The sequence below is a fragment of the Amblyomma americanum genome, chromosome 2 (assembly GCF_052857255.1).
Source record: "Amblyomma americanum isolate KBUSLIRL-KWMA chromosome 2, ASM5285725v1, whole genome shotgun sequence".
Classification (NCBI taxonomy): domain Eukaryota; kingdom Metazoa; phylum Arthropoda; class Arachnida; order Ixodida; family Ixodidae; genus Amblyomma; species Amblyomma americanum.
In genome coordinates this window covers 224,047,623-224,064,067 of record NC_135498.1, presented here as the reverse complement: position 1 = coordinate 224,064,067, position 16,445 = coordinate 224,047,623, and the positions used below count along the sequence as shown (strand labels likewise).

The 16,445-nt window shown below is 50.4% G+C and overlaps 1 protein-coding gene, 1 long non-coding RNA gene and 1 other non-coding gene across 16 annotated transcripts in view; 1 reads left to right on the top strand and 2 right to left on the bottom strand.

The window, feature by feature from the left end:
- LOC144122196 (polyamine-transporting ATPase 13A3-like) overlaps positions 1-16,445 on the top strand; it is a 738,347-nt gene that overhangs the window by 106,818 nt on the left and 615,084 nt on the right. The gene's annotated exons all lie outside the window — the stretch shown is intronic.
- Positions 1-16,445, bottom strand: part of LOC144122198 (uncharacterized) — a 64,702-nt gene that overhangs the window by 35,844 nt on the left and 12,413 nt on the right. The gene's annotated exons all lie outside the window — the stretch shown is intronic.
- Positions 8,207-8,280, bottom strand: TRNAS-AGA (transfer RNA serine (anticodon AGA)). The gene has a single exon. It is a non-coding gene; the product is annotated as a tRNA-Ser (tRNA).

Sequence of the window (16,445 nt, the reverse complement as noted above, 5' to 3'; positions counted from 1 at the left end):
CTGCGGTATTGGTTGCAAGTGGCAAGTGAGAGAAACCACTACAGGATTCTGTAGAGGGAAAACAATAATGGCGCACTTGCTAACATTTAACTTCAGCTGTAAGCTGCTCAGCCAGTGCTCAAGTGTACTCAGATATGACTGCAACTGACTATGAGGGAATGTATATCTGGCGCAGCCGCAAAAAACGCAATGTCGTCCGCATAGACCTAAGTTCGTAGATGTCGATGGAGAGAGATTGAGCTCAACAGAATATTAAATATCACAGGAGAAAGAACAGCTCCTTCCGGTATACCTCTGATTCGTTTGTACATCTCTGAATGAGCACCATTATGAACGCAACATAATTCTCTATTATAAAGAAATGCAGATATCCAACCAACTATATAATCTGGAAACTGAAGAGACCGTAGCCTATGTATTGGGATGAAGTGTTCTACACTGTCGCAAGCTTTGGCGACGAATAGCGCAACCAAAGTCACGACCTGGCGTTGACGACGAGCAAGACGAATTCTGCTCTCAAGATCAGCACGTACATTCCATATCGAACACCGTGGCCGGAATCCGAGTTAACACGGGCTGAGTAAATTTTACTGTCCACGAAGGCTGAGACCCGAATTAGTAACATCCGTTCTATTAACTTTACAACGTTTGTTGTTAAAGAAATTTGCCTAATATTGTCCAATTCATAGCCTCCACCCTGATTTTTCAGTAAGGAATCATCTTAGCCAGCTTCCACTCAGGAGGTATCCAAGCTTGTTTGATGGAGTAGTTTATGAGGTGCAATAAGGAGTCGGGAGACTCCTCATAGAGAATCTTGAGCATTTTTGTAGTGACACCATCGGGGTCAGGAGCAGCCGCTGGTAATCTCTGTACAACTTGGGAAAGCTGCGATAGATAAACTTGTGAGGCATTATTATCTGGCACCACTGACGCAAACAACATTGGTCGCAAAGGCAGTAGAGACGAAAACCGCTTTTGGATGCCTGTGGCAATTAATTGAACTGCCTGGAGATCTTCTTTAGGTTACATAACTAACGACTGCAAATTACTACAAGACGTGAGCAGTTTTCTAGAACGTAGAAAGCCGAATAGTGCACGTCGGTTGCCCGACTTCGAAACATAATCGAAGTGTTCTGAGTCATATTTTTCCTTCTCACGAGAAACTATGCGTTTAAAGGTGGCTGCAATAAATTTATAATCACTCCAGTTATTTGGGCATTGGTTGTGAAGAAGCTTTTTCCATGCTGCCTTCCTCCGCCTGTAATGTCTTGTACAGTCCGCATTCCACCAGGTATAAAAATTTCCTTTTGTTGGCCGCACTAGAATCTCCCACTTTTTACGGCAGTCTTCTATATCCAGAAGAGCAAGGTTCCGGGCTGGTTGGTAATGCATTTTAAGGGAAGAAACAGCGCAATGAAACACGGACACACGAAGAACGGACACACACGAGCGATTGAGTCCATTGTGGACGGAAGTCAGCCTAATAAACAGTTTTCGTTTAGAAAACCTTTTTGTTCGTCTTCATCGCTCCTTCGACGGTCGTCCCCACTGCGTGACAATATATATCGATATTTTTTCAGGTGGACACAGGGGCGCAACAAAAACACACGGACATAGAAGTAGACAGGGACGAGCGCTTACTATCAACAGGCTTTATTTGACATAGACCGTTAATATACTTTCGCCTACCCAAGCGCCACTGTGCGAATCACAAGCACGTGGGTAACAGAAAACACCAAAAGAAATCGAAAAGAGGCGATTACAGAAATTTATCTAAGAAAACCGTTTCAGATCGGCGAAGCATTACAGACGAATCACTGATGCAGTTATCTCCTTTTTTTCTGATGTAACAGGCTTCCACCAGTTCCCGTTCAATCTGATCGCGGCTTCTCAACAATATTCTACAGTCAGATAATCGGGGAAAACAGGCGACCTTAGTCTTCTTAGTGCATTCTTGGCAATGGTCCGGGAGATGGGAGCCTGTCTTCTTTAAAGAATTTTTGTGCTCCAGAAGGCGCTGGTTGAGGCAGCGTCCAGTGCGCACGCATAAGAAGAAAAGAAAAACGGCAAGAGTGTGGCGTAAAACACCGTAAGCCCCACGTAACCTGCAAAAAAGGAGTTGTGTATGAGTTCCCGCTCACTTGCGGGAAGGTTTACGTTGGGCAAACTGGACGCTGCCTCAACCAGCGCCTTCTGGAGCACAAAAATTCTTTAAAGAAGACAGGCTCCCATCTCCCGGACCATTGCCAAGAATGCACTAAGAAGACTAAGGTCGCCTGTTTTCCCCGATTATCTGACTGTAGAGTATTGTTGAGAAGCCGCGATCAGATTGAACGGGAACTGGTGGAAGCCTATTACATCAGAAAAAAAGGAGATAACTGCATCAGTGATTCGTCTGTAATGCTTCGCCGATCTGAAACGGTTTTCTTAGATAAATTTCTGTAATCGCCTCTTTTCGATTTCTTTTGGTGTTTTCTGTTACCCACGTGCTTGTGATTCGCACAGTGGCGCTTGGGTAGGCGAAAGTATATTAACGGTCTATGTCAAATAAAGCCTGTTGATAGTAAGCGCTCGTCCCTGTCTACTTCTATGTCCGTGTGTTTTTGTTGCGCCCCTGTGTCCACCTGAAAAGATATGAACCAACACGCCCAAATACAAGTACTTCTGAGATATATCGATATATAGCAGATAATGTAAAGAAAATTGGGGGCCCGTTTGACGAACTTATGAAGGGTGCCTTTTATATATGTATATATATATATATATATATATATATATATATATATATATATATATATATATATATATATATATATATATATATATATATATATATAATGTAACGTGAAGATGTGCACACCAAAAGGGAAAAATATATTTACAGGGAAACAGCTTACAGCCACGCAGCCGAACAACCGGGCACGCGAAGCCCAGCCGCAGAAACGCACTTCGTCCTCTTCGCGTTCCAAGCGCGAGCGCACCAAGCACGAGCGTTCCAAGCACAAGCACAACCGTAGCATAACTCCCGGCGGCAAAAGCACCGTCCCGGTGCTAAGTGTATGATGTAGCAGGCGTGTGGTACGGTTTGAGACGGACTACATGAACGACGTCAGTCAAAGGGCTAGTGGACGACGTCGGAGCATGAAGAGGTGTAATCTCGTAGGTCACGTCAGTCACCTGACGGAGAACTCGATAAGGGCCACTGTACTGACGTAGAAGTTTCTCAGAGAGACCTACACGGCGAGAAGGAGACCAAAGGAGGACGAGTGAGCCCGGCGGATAGTGTACTGGGCGATGCCGGCGGTCGTAAACTGACTTCTGGTAGGTCTGAGATGCGGTGAGCCGGTCTCGGGCGATTTCACGGGCCATAGTTGCTCGGGAGATGGCGTCACGTGCATACTCTGAGGTCGAGGCAGTAGAACTCGGTAGTAATGTATCCAATGGCAGCGCAGGATGCCGACCAAACAGAAGGTAGAAAGGAGAATAGCCGGTGGTATCATGCCGCGACGAATTATAAGCAAATGTTACATAAGGCAAGGCAACGTCCCAATCGCGGTGGTCGGGCGAGACATACATGGATAGCATATCGGTCAGAGTCCTGTTGAGGCGCTCGGTAAGCCCGTTCGTCTGGGGATGGTAAGCTGTAGTGAGCTTATGCTGCGTGCCACAGGACCGGAGGATATCGTCAACTACTCGGGACAAAAAGTAGCGGCCGCGGTCCGTCAGCAATTGGTGTGGAGCGCCGTGGTGAAGGATTACGTTCTGCAATAGGAAGTCGGCGACATCGGTTGCGCAACTTGTTGGTAACGCACGCGTGATAGCGTACCGGGTCGCATAGTCGGTCGCGACAGCAATCCAACGGTTGCCGGAGCAGGACGTCGGAAAAGGTCCGAGAAGGTCGAGTCCAACACGGTAGAATGGTTCGAGAGGTACGTCAATAGGCTGTAGAAGGCCAGCAGGCAACGTTGATGGTCTCTTCCTGCGCTGACAGAGGTCGCAGGAGGCAACGTAACGCCGAACAGAGCGGTACAGACCAGGCCAAAAGAAGCGGCGTCGGACCCGATCGTATGTGCGGGAGACGCCGAGGTGGCCTGCGGTCGGTAGGTCGTGTAGTTCCGCTAGGACAGATGAACGGAGACGGTGGGGAACGACTAGCAGGAGCGGAGGTCCGTCAGGACGAAGGTTGCGGCGGTATAGGACGCCATCCTGAATGACGAACAGTTGCAATGAAGGATCTCGGCTGGCAGAGTTGAGGCGATCAATGAGAATACGCAAGGAAGAGTCTTGTCGCTGCTCGTCCGCGATGTTAACCAGATCGGAGATAGCGAAGAGGCACGGGCCGAGGTCGTTGTCTCCAGGATCAGGCGGCTCTACAGGGTGCCGAGACAGGCAGTCGGCGTCTTGATGGAGACGCCCTGACTTGTAATGAACAGTGTAAGAATACTCTTGGAGGCGCAACGTCCAACGTCCGAGCCGGCCTGTGGGGTCTTTCAGTGAAGACAGCCAACAAAGGGCGTGGTGATCGGTCACTACGGAGAATGGACGGCCAAACAGGTACGGTCGGAACTTAGCTACAGCCCAAACAAGAGCTAGACACTCGCGCTCTGTAATTGAGTAAGTTCGCTCAGCTGTAGAAAGGAGGCGGCTGGCATATGCAATAACGCGTTCTTGCCCTTGGTGACGTTGGGCTAGCACGGCGCCAATCCCATAACCGCAGGCGTCTGTGCGAACTTCAGTCGGAGCCGACGGATCAAAATGGGCCAGAATAGGTGGGGAGGTGAGTAAGTCGACTAGCGAAGAAAAGGCCTCCTCTTGGGCAGGGCCCCAGGTAAAAGGGGTGTCTTTCTTTAGAAGGTCGGTCAGGGGGCGAGCGGTGCCGGCAAAATTTTTGATGAAACGGCGGAAGTACGAGCAGAGGCCGACGAAGCTGCGCACATCCGTAGACGACTGGGGAATAGGGAAGTCCTTGACGGCTTTAACTTTAACAGGATCCGGGCGGACACCAGAAGCGTCGACTAGATGTCCGAGAATGGTGAGTTGGCGGCGACCGAATTGACATTTCGACGAATTGAGCTGTAGCCCGGCTCTACGGAAGACAGAAAGAATGCTCGCTAGTCTTTCGAGGTGCGTGGTAAACGTGGGCGAAAAAACCACAACATCGTCGAGGTAACATAGACATGTGGACCATTTAAAGCCGCGAAGCAAGGAGTCCATCATTCTTTCGAAGGTAGCTGGCGCATTACAGAGACCGAATGGCATAACTTTAAACTGATATAAGCCGTCCGGTGTGACGAATGCCGTCTTTTCGCGGTCATTGTCATCAACAGAGATTTGCCAATACCCGGACCGAAGGTCAATTGAAGAGAAAAATTTGGCTCCGTGAAGGCAGTCCAAAGCATCGTCTATTCTTGGGAGTGGATAGACGTCTTTTTTTTGTTATGTTGTTTAGGTGCCGGTAATCAACACAAAAGCGCCAGCTGCCGTCCTTCTTTTTAACCAGCACAACTGGTGAGGCCCAAGGGCTCGACGAGGGCTCTATGATGTCTTTACTGAGCATCTTGTCCACCTCTTGCTGTATGATGGTGCGTTCTGTACTGGACACTCTGTAGGGTCGTCTGTGAATAGGAGCTGCGTCACCGGTGTTGATGCGATGCGTGACCACAGATGTTCGAGCCAAAGGGCGGTCATCGAAGTCAAAGATGTCGCGAAAAGACGACAGAAGATACCGAAGGTCGTGAGCTTGCCCTGGTAAGAGGTCAGCAGCAATCATTTTTGCATATTCATCAGGTGGTGGGACGTCAGAGTCGCGGCAGTTCGACGAGGGTGGGACGCTTCTCACCGCCGATACGACGCATTCGGCAGCAGGGCACAGCGTGGCGAGCGACATACCTTGTGGGAGCGGCTGAACGTAAGAGGCAAAGTTGAGAACCGGAAGGGACGCTTGATTTGCCGACATGGTGACAACTGTATGCGCAAGGGCAACACTGCGTGTAAAGGGCACATCAGGAACCGGAGTAATGATGTAGTCACCATCGGGAACTGGCGGGACCGAGGAGAAACGGACATAAGTGGCGGCATCGGGGTCCAGGCGGACAAAGTCGGCGGTGCACAGTCGGTGAACAATTGGATCCGGTGGCTCTGAAGGAACAGGTAGAGCGAGTTGAACGATGCTTGTGGCGCAATCTATAAGGGCGGAATGGTCGGTGAGAAAGTCAAGGCCGAGAATGATGTCATGAGGGCAGTGTTCGAGGACAGTGAAGAGCACAGAAGTATGGCGGCCGGCTATTGAAACACGAGCAGTACACATTCCGACGACAATAGACATACCGCCATCTGCAACACGAACCACAGTTGAGGGGGCAGGAGTGAGCACTTTCCTTAGGCGACGGCGAAGACGAGCATTCATGACTGAGACGTGCGCTCCAGTGTCGATCAGAGCGGTAACAGGGACCCCGTCCACGTCGACGTTAAGGATGTTCCGATGAGCATGAAGAGTTAAAGGAGGGTTTTCTGGTCGGGTCGTCAGAGCAGCATCACCCCCAGACGCTGCAGCCATCAGTTTTCCGACCGGGAGCGGGCATATGGGGCCGGCGACGAAGGGCGGCGAGGTCGGGGCGATGGAGATCGACGGCGCTGAGGTGACGACGAACGGTTGGTAAGCGGGGTCTGAGCGTGGTGGCCAGAAAAGGTCGTTTCCGAGGGCGAGGGAGAGCGGCGGGAATATGCAGAACCCGGCGGGTAGCGGCTGTAGGTCGAGGACGGACGGCTTCGGCAGTGTCGAGATATGTGGCCAACTCGGGAGCAGTTAAAGCAGATGGGCCTGTCATCAGGTGTTCTCCATTCATCTGGATTGCGGCTGCGTCGAGGGTAGTATGCACGTTCAGAACCGAGCTCCGGGGACATGCGGCGAGCATATGGGGCACTAACTGAGCAAACAGGTTGAATCCCAAGATTGGCAAATTCTTTGCGAACGACAGCCTGTATAAGGGATACTGCTGGAGTACTGTCTGTTGCGGGTGGATGAAACGCAACGGGGGACATTGCCTCTACTTCTTGGCGCACAAGTCGTGTCAGGCTCTCAGATGTCGGCAGACGGCTCGGTGGAGTCGAGTCTACACAGGACGACGTCGCAGTCGTATTCGGCAACCGCGTGAACTGCGGAGAAATTCGGCGGCTCTTCGCTTGTTCGAACCGGCGGCATTCCTTGATGATTGCGTCAACCGTTCCGCAGTCCTTGTATACAAGAAGGTTAAAGGCGTCATCTGCGATGCCTTTGAGCACGTGACCTACTTTGTCGCACTCTGACATAGTGGCGTCGACTTTCATGCAGAGAGCTAATATGTCCTGAATGTATGATACATAGGACTCTGTGGACGTTTGTGCACGGCATGCGAGCTCCTTCTTCGCAGCGAGCTGACGCCCGAATGGCTTACCAAACAGGTCACAAAGCTTGCGCTTGCAGAGATCCCAGCTGGTGAGTTCATCCTCGTGGGTCTCGAACCATACCCTGGCAGTGCCCGTCAGGTAGAAGATGACGTTGGCCAACTTTAGGGTCGGGTCCCACCTGTTGTGTGTGCTCACGCGCTCGTACATTGCGAGCCAGTCCTCCACGTCGACGCCGTCCGTTCCGTTGAAGGTCCCAGGATCTCTCGGATGGGCAATGATGAACGCCGGGTTGGCGGACGCCGACGGAGCGACCCCTTGGCTGGTCATGGTTGAAGAGCCGGCGAGCTGACGACCGCTGCGGAGTTCCGTGCTTGCTGTGGCTGTACCCAGCACCTCCACCAATAATGTAACGTGAAGATGTGCACACCAAAAGGGAAAAATATATTTACAGGGAAACAGCTTACAGCCACGCAGCCGAACAACCGGGCACGCGAAGCCCAGCCGCAGAAACGCACTTCGTCCTCTTCGCGTTCCAAGCGCGAGCGCACCAAGCACGAGCGTTCCAAGCACAAGCACAACCGTAGCAATATTATAAGGTGGGGTTTATTCTGAATGGCTTCTTAACGGGAGCAGGGCCAACAGCAATCCGAGGTCAGCTAGTCCAGCCAGGAGCGTGCACCAGGCGATGACCATGCGGCTCGAGCTAGTCGTCTTCTTTACAATGGCCCCCGAACAGAAGTGTAGCCATCCTGGCGACTTAAGGGGCGGACAAGACAGTGAGGTCGTAGGATTACTTATAAAGCAGCAGAAAAAACAACCATGCCACCGGTGGGATCCGAACCCACGACCTCCGAATATCTCGTCCGGTGCTCTTACCAACTGAGCTACGGCGACGGCCGTCCAATCTGCTGCTCTCTTGGGTATTTAAGTTTACTGGGTGTAAGCGAGCCTTGAGAGTGTTCACCAGCGCCACCCTCTCAAGGCTCGCTTACACCCAGTAAACTTAAATACCCAAGAGAGCAGCAGATTGGACGGCCGTCGCCGTAGCTCAGTTGGTAAGAGCACCGGACGCGATATTCGGAGGTCGTGGGTTCGGATCCCACCGGTGGCATGGTTGTTTTTTCTGCTGCTTTATAAGTAATTTTCTTTAAGCGATTTATTAATCTTAGTATTATTATCCCACTGATAAGCATAACACATAAAAAAAATTAAAGTTCCCCTATGCACCTTGGTTTCGGTGACTGTTGGCTCCCTTCATATATATATATATATATATATATATATATATATATATATATATATATATATATATATATATATATATATATACTCGGAAAAGGCTGGTCCTCCAGCCGAAACGTTATGAATTATATCCTGTTATGTTTCTTCGATTTCTGGTGTTATATATATATATATATATATATATATATATGGGAGCCAACAGTCACCGAAACTAAGGTGCATACGGGACGTTATTATTATTTTTTTTAATGTGTTGTGCTTATCAGTGGGATAATATTACTTAGATAAATGAATCGCGGTATTACAGGACGTGCTACGTCCGCCGCTATGGTCGAGGGTGGCGCTGGTGAACACTCTCAAGGTTCGCGTACACCAAAAATAAACTTACATACCCACGAGAGCAGCAGATTGGACAGCCGTCGCCGTAGTTCAGTTGGTAAGAGCACCGGACGCGATATTCGGAGGTCGTGGGTTCGGATCCCACCGGCGGCATGGTTGTTTTCTCTGCTGCTTTATAAGCAATTTTCTTTAAGCGAATCATTTATCTAAGTAATATTATCCCACTGATAAGCACAACACATCAAAAAAATAATAACGTCCCCTATGCACCTTGGTTTCGGTGACTTTACCTTGTCTGCTAATATATATATATATATATATATATATATATATATATATATATATATATATATATATATATATATATATATATTTATTATATATATATATATATATATATATATATATATATATATATATATATATATATATATATATATATATATATATATATATATATATATATATTGCAACAGTACCAATCAATCCAGTGGCGCCATACTGCGGCCGAACTGTTTTAGATAGGACTTACCATGCCTTGCGCACTCTAGGGGCTAGGGGGTTCTATCTTCCTCGCTCGAGCTCCTCGCTGTCTTGCACGCCCAGCACATTTAATTAAAACCTGGTTTGAGTGCTTCGACCGTTTATCAGTGACATATTTGGTGTAGCCGCTGGGTAACGGTCCATGTACGCTGACCTCGAGGACACTCTTGACTTCAGTTCCCAACGCGTGGCTACAACACCAATCCACAAGGCGAGCCGCCGCCTGCTAGGCCTACAACCAGAGTTCGGTCAACTCGCAAGATCAGCAAGGGCCATGACGTCCGCTACGGCTAGCCAGACAAGTCAGCTTTCCAAGAATGCCCCGCCGTTCGTCCTTCACACACCTGAGTCGCCCCCATCATTCCACGGTGAGAGGTTTGAGGACGTCCAAAACTGGTTGGCCATCTTTGACCGTGTGGCGGGCTTCAACGAGTTTGAGGGCGAGCGCAACTTGCGGAACGTGTACTTCGCACTACAGGACTCGGCCAAGACGTGGTATGAGAACCACGAAGCGTCCTTCACTAACTGGGAGATCTTTCGCCGAGAGCTCTTCAGCACCAGCACCAGCGAAAGAAAGGGGAAGGCTGAAATCGCCTTGCAATCTAGGTCGCAGGAGCCGAACGACAGCGTCGCCATGTTCATGGAGGACATGACGCGGCTCTTCAATCGCGCCGACCCTGCTATGCTCGATGACAAGAAGGTACGCCACTTGATGCGCGGCGTCAAAGAGCAGTTGTTTGCCGGACTGGTACGTGACCCGCCAAGAACCGTGGCCAAATTTGCCAAGGAGGCAACAAGCATGGAGCGTTCTCAGCAAGAACGAGGCGCGCACTACGGCCGTCAGGCTAGTGTAGCAGCCGCTCACCACTATGCGCCCTCGTCGCTACCCACTGAGGAGCTTCGAAAGCTTGTGAGGAGCCTGGTGCGCGAAGAACTCGATAAACTTCGCTTCGAAGCTCCACAGGCCAGCGTCGCTGTCATACCGGACGTGGTCCGAGATGAAGTCCGGCGAGCTGTTCAGTCGCCACCAGCTCCGCAGCCAGCGCCCTATGTGATGACATACAGCCAAGCACTACAAAGTCGTCCTGGGCCAGTGAGGCAAGCCTTTTCTCCCGTCACTCCTGTGCCTTCACCGCGGTACCCAAACTGCAGCTGTACCCGTCGTATCGCAGGAGCCCCTGTCCACCATGAGCAAAGCGCGCGTTTGGCGTACGCCAAACAATAGGCCGCTCTGCTACAACTGCGCGGAGCCCGGCCACATCCTCCGCCACTGCCCCTACCGCACAATGGGCTTAAGGGGGTTTCCACCTGACGCACCTCGACCACGCTATGGAGAACGGCCGCGGGACATCGAGCAGTATCTGTCCGATAACGTGCAGCCAACGATTTCGCGGCGACGCCAGTCCCGGTCGCCATCCCCAAGGCGGTTTTCTTCGCCAAGCCGCCCGTCTTTTTTCTAGCCAGTTCAGAGACGCGTCCCCACATCGGGAAAACTGAAGACGGCGTCCCACGGGGGTAGGGTCGCCGCTATTGGATCATGTCAAGAGCCTCCACCCGACGATTCGCGTCTACAATCCTACCGACGACGACCTCACCCGCCGACCTCAACGACAACGACGTGCTGCGACCGACTGATGTCTGCCGAAATCCCAGTAATCGCTGATAATCGCGATGTGACCGCACTTGTGGATACCGGCTCTGATTTTTCTGTAATGAGCAGTCGGTTAGCCACGGCCCTCAGAAAGGTTCTGACCCCTTGGTCTGGACACCAGATCCGCACCGCCGGCGACCATGTGGTTACGCCAATTGGCGTCTGCACGTCACGAATCCAGATCCGCGGTGCTACTTTCCCTGGTTGCTTTGCTGTGCTGCCCGAGTGCTCCAAAGACCTGATACTTGGTTTGGATTTCCTGCGGGAGTACGGTGCTGTCATCAACCTTCAGGAGCTTGTCGTATCATTTTCCACTCAACCCCCTGTTCACGGCGATCCCGAGCCACGCGGCACTAAGTACGCGTCTTTGACGACCACGTATTAATCCCGTCGAGAGCTAGCATGTTTGTTACCGTAGATTGCGACAACATCACTGGAACTCATGGCATTGCTTAAACCAACATGTCGCTGCTCCTTGGTCGGCAAGTCTGTGTTGCTCGCGGAATTGTTGAGCTTAACAATGTCCGAACCGAGGTCTTGGTAACCAATTTTGGCTATGAACCTCAGTGTTTGCCCGGCAGAACAGTTATTGCGTATTTCGAAGAACTCGGCGACTTCGCGGGACAGCACGCTTTGTCCGAAGCCGCGGCATCAGTGGAGGCACCGACCACTCCCATAAAAACTGACGTGAACCCGAACCTCCTGTTTAATCAGAAACGCTGCCTCGAAAGCGTTATCTAGTCTTTCTGTGACTGCTTCGCCCCGACCTCTAAGGTTAGGCAGACACCGCTCGCAAAGCACCGGATTATAGTCGACGCCAACCAGCGGCCGTTATGTCATCCGCCTTACCGGATCTTTTCCAAGGAGCGTGATGCCATTCGCCGCCAGGTTCAAGAAATGCTCCACGACGACGTGAAACAGCCGTCGACGAGCACGTGGGCGTCGCCTGTTCTAGTACCAAATAAAGATGGAACCCTACGGTTCTGCGTTGATTACCAACGCTTAAACAAAGTCACAAAAAAGATGTTTATCATCTGCCGCGCATTGATGACTCACTGGATCGGCTGCGCCACGTCAAGTACTTCTCATCGCTAGATTTATGTAGCGGCTATTGGCAAATTGAGGTGGACGAACGCGACCGAGAAAAGACAGCTTTTGTTACACCGGACGGTCTGTACGAATTCCGGGTGCTCCCTTTCGGCCTGTGCTCGGCTCCTCCAACCTTCCAGCGGATGATGGATACCGTTCTTGCCGATCTGAAATGGCAGTCCTGTCTCGTGTACTTGGATGACGTTGTCATCTTCTCTGATACGTTCGAAGAGCACCAGAGACGCCTGCGCGCTGTGTTCGAAGCAATTCGGTCGGCCGGTCTTTCCCTGAAGCCTGAAAAGTGTCACTTCGCTTTCGAAGAGTTGAAGTTTCTGGGCCACATCGTGAGTGCTAAAGGGGTTAGCCCCGACCCCGATAAGACAGCCGCCGTGGCTCATTTTACTGTGCCCACCGATAAGCGAAGCGTACGCCGCTTTCTGGGTCTCTGCGCCTATTATCGGCGTTTTGTGCAGAATTTCTGCCAGATCGCTGAACCCCTTGCCCGCCTCACGAAAGATTCCGAACCGTTTTTCTGGGGCTTGGAGCAACAGACGGCCTTTGAAGGCCTCCGAACTAGTCTCCAAAGTACGCCCATCCTTGGACACTTCGACGAGTCGGCCGCCACTAAACTGCACACAGACACCAGCAACATCGGCCTCGGTGCGGTCCTTGTTCAGGGGCAGGATGGTCTCGAACGCGTAATCGCAGACGCGAGCCGCACCTTGTCACGATCTGAGGCAAACTATTCCACCACTGAAAAAGAATGCCTGGCCGTTGTGTGAACAGTGACCAAATTCGGCCTGTACATATATGGCCGCCCTTTCAGGGTCGTCAGCGACCACCACTCGCTCTGTTGGCTGGCGAACCTCAAAGATCCCTCGGGACGGCTTGCACGCTGGAGCCTTCGACTTCAGGAATTCGATGTCACCGTCGTCCATAAGTCTAGTAGGAAGCACACTGATGCCGACTGTTTGTCTCGTGCTCCTATCGAGGACCCCCGAGCTGACCCCGACGACGATTCAGTTTTTCTTGGCGCCATCTCCACGTCCGTTCTGATTCAACACCAAAGAGGCGACAGTGACCTACGGCCTCTCATTGAGTATCTCGAAGGAAGCGGTCCGTCTCCCCCACGAATCTTCTCACGCGGACTGTCGTCGTTCTGTATACGCGATGGCATCCTGTATAAGAAAAGTTACAGCCCGACAGAAGCTGTGTATCTGCTCGTCGTGCCTACGGCTCTTCGCGACGAAGTCCTGCAGGCGTGCAATGATGACCCATCTTCTGGTCACCTGGGTTTTTGTCGAACATTGGCACGAATACGGCAAAAGTACTACTGGCCCAGGGTTGCTGCAATTGTGAAGCATTACGTAAGAACTTGCCGCGAGTACCAGCGTCGCAAGAAGCCGCCGACTAAGCCAGCCGGCCTACTGCAGCCTATTGATCTGCCTCAGGTCCCCTTCCATCAAGTCGGCATGGACTTACTCGGCCCATTTCCGGTGTCCTCACTGGGTAACCTCTTCATTGTGGTCGCCACTGACTACCTCAGCCGATACTGTGAAACTAAACCTCTTCCCCTTGGTACCGCTGAAGAAATTGCGAACTTTTTTATTCAAAACATTGAGCTTCGTCACCATACACCCACCATCGTTTTAACTGACAGGGGAACAGCGTTCACCTCGGCCCTTACGCAGGAGGTTATGCGCCTGAGCGGCACCAGTCACCGCAAGACAACCGCTTACTACCCTCAAACCAACGGCCTCACCGAACGGCTCAACAAGACGATCGCCGACATGATTTCCATGTATGTCGATGCGGACCACCGGGACTGAGACGCCATACTCCCTTACGTCACATTTGCCTATAATACTGCATTCCAGGAAACAACACGCTTCACTCCTTTTCGTTTAGTACGTGGTCGCGAAGCCACAACCATGCTGGATGCAGTGCTGCGTCCAGCTAGCACTACTGCGTGTGTCTTTTGCGCCTTTCAGAACTTTAGTCATGAACCAACTAGCCCCAATTCAAGTTCTTCTGCATAGCACTACCTGCTCTGTTATGGGTGCCGCCCATTTCGTTCGTTAGGCTGAGGCCGCCCCCCAACTAGCTAGAGAGGGCATCTGGCACCAGCAAGCCCTCGACGCTCGCCGCTATAACCTCCGCCACCGAGACGTTAGTTACCAGCCCGGCGAACAAGTTTGGGGGTGGAGCCCAATCCGCATGCGTGGGTGCTCCGAAAAGCTTCTACGGCGATATTTTGACCCCTACGAGGTGCTCCGCCGAGTCAGTGAGGTGAACTATGAAGTTCTCCCCCGGGTAACGGTTCGCTCCTCTAGACGGCCGACCCCCGAAGTCGTCCATGTCGCACGGATGAAGCCGTACCACGCACGCTAGCTCTTCAGGCGTGTCTACACCAGCCGCCGGAACATTCGCCGTCCCTTGCCTTCCAGCTTCTCATTGTTGCGGCATCGAGTCGTTGCCCTAAAGAGAGGGGGAGTAATGCCATACTACCAATGAATCCAGTGGCGCTATACTGCGGCCGAACTGCTTTAGATAGGACTTGCCGTGCCTTGCGCACTCTAGAGGCTAGGGGTTCTTATCTTCTTTCTCGTTCGAGCTCCTCGCTGTCTTGCACGCCCAGCACGTTTAATTAAACCTGGCTTGAGTGCTTCGACCGTTTATCAGTGACAATATATATATATATATATATATATATATATATATATATATATATATATATATATATATATATATATATATATATATATATATATATAGAGAGAGAGAGAGAGAGAGAGAGAGAGATAGAGAGAGAGAGAGAGACCGACAGATGGAAGATAGAGATGGGATGGGGTGGGGATGAAGAATTTTGTGTGAGTTTGAAAAAGATGACGCTGGCGAGAAACGACGGAGGTATGTCAAGCTGGCACTCGTAAGGTCAGCACTGGCCCTGCAAGGGGCGAATGGAGGACAATACACCTGGACTTTCATTAATGCCGTGAGGAATTGTTCCAAATTTGTAAATAAAGTACTACTCGCGTTGTCTCTTACCTGGGTGTTGTGGATCCCACTCTGTAGGACTGTTAACTTAATTGCATCAAATGGGTGGTTTTTCTCATTAATGTGTTTTGACAAAATAATGTGTTGACCAAATTAATCCCCCCTCCCATCCCACCTCTATCTTCCCAGTTCAGCTACCTTGCCGAACGGGGTGCAATTGAAGAACCCCTGCTTGAATGCTTCCGCCATTCACATTTACCCCCCACACGGCACTTTCCCGAATTCGGATATTTTGCCACCTTTTTCTTTTTCTTTTGTGTGTGTCCAGGCGTTTTCATGCACAGTACACGTGTGTCTAGTTAAGCTCACGGCACTTCTGATTCTGCCTTGATTCGGGCTGCCGAAGAGGTTCCAGATGAGGGAAGTCTCCTGCCCTGTTTGCACTTGGTTCTGTTTATTTGTTTACTCTTCATGGCCGGGAAACGCGGGTGCACGCATCTCTAAATTTTACTTGTTGGATGAATCCGCCACTGTCTGTTGCTGTTGCCTTGAGGGGGGCTATTATACCCTCCTCGTTTTTCTTTCTTTTTCGTTTCCCGGGCCGGCTCCGCGCGGCTGCGGCGGGGAGGGGGGGGGGGGGCGTGTTTTTCGTTTATATATTTATTTATTGCTCCTCTCTCTCTCTCTTTTCTAGTATTCTTTCCTTTGTGCCCATCTCCTTTCCAGCGTCCCATTGCTTGTAGTTTTGTTCAGGTGTCGTACACGTGTGCCAATGGCAACTCCTTAAAAAGAGTACGAAGATCGCTGTAACTTCCGTCTTGAGAAAGGACAGGCTCTGTCCGAAGCGTCGACTCAAAATAAATCTATGGCTAAATGAAGCGTTTCTCAACTTTAGATATATATATATATATATATATATATATATATATATATATATATATATATATATATATATATATATATATATATATATATATATATATATATATATATATATATATATATATATATATATATATATATATATATATATATATATAACGTAGTGGTGACGGCAGTCAGGAGCAATCAAGACGGACAAAAATTCTAAAAGATAACTGTTTTTTGAGCTTACTTGGGGCCGCAATGAACTGAATAAAACGGCGGCGGCGAGCCACAAGCGTGCTCGGCGGTAAGCCGTTCTAAATTTAAAGCTTAT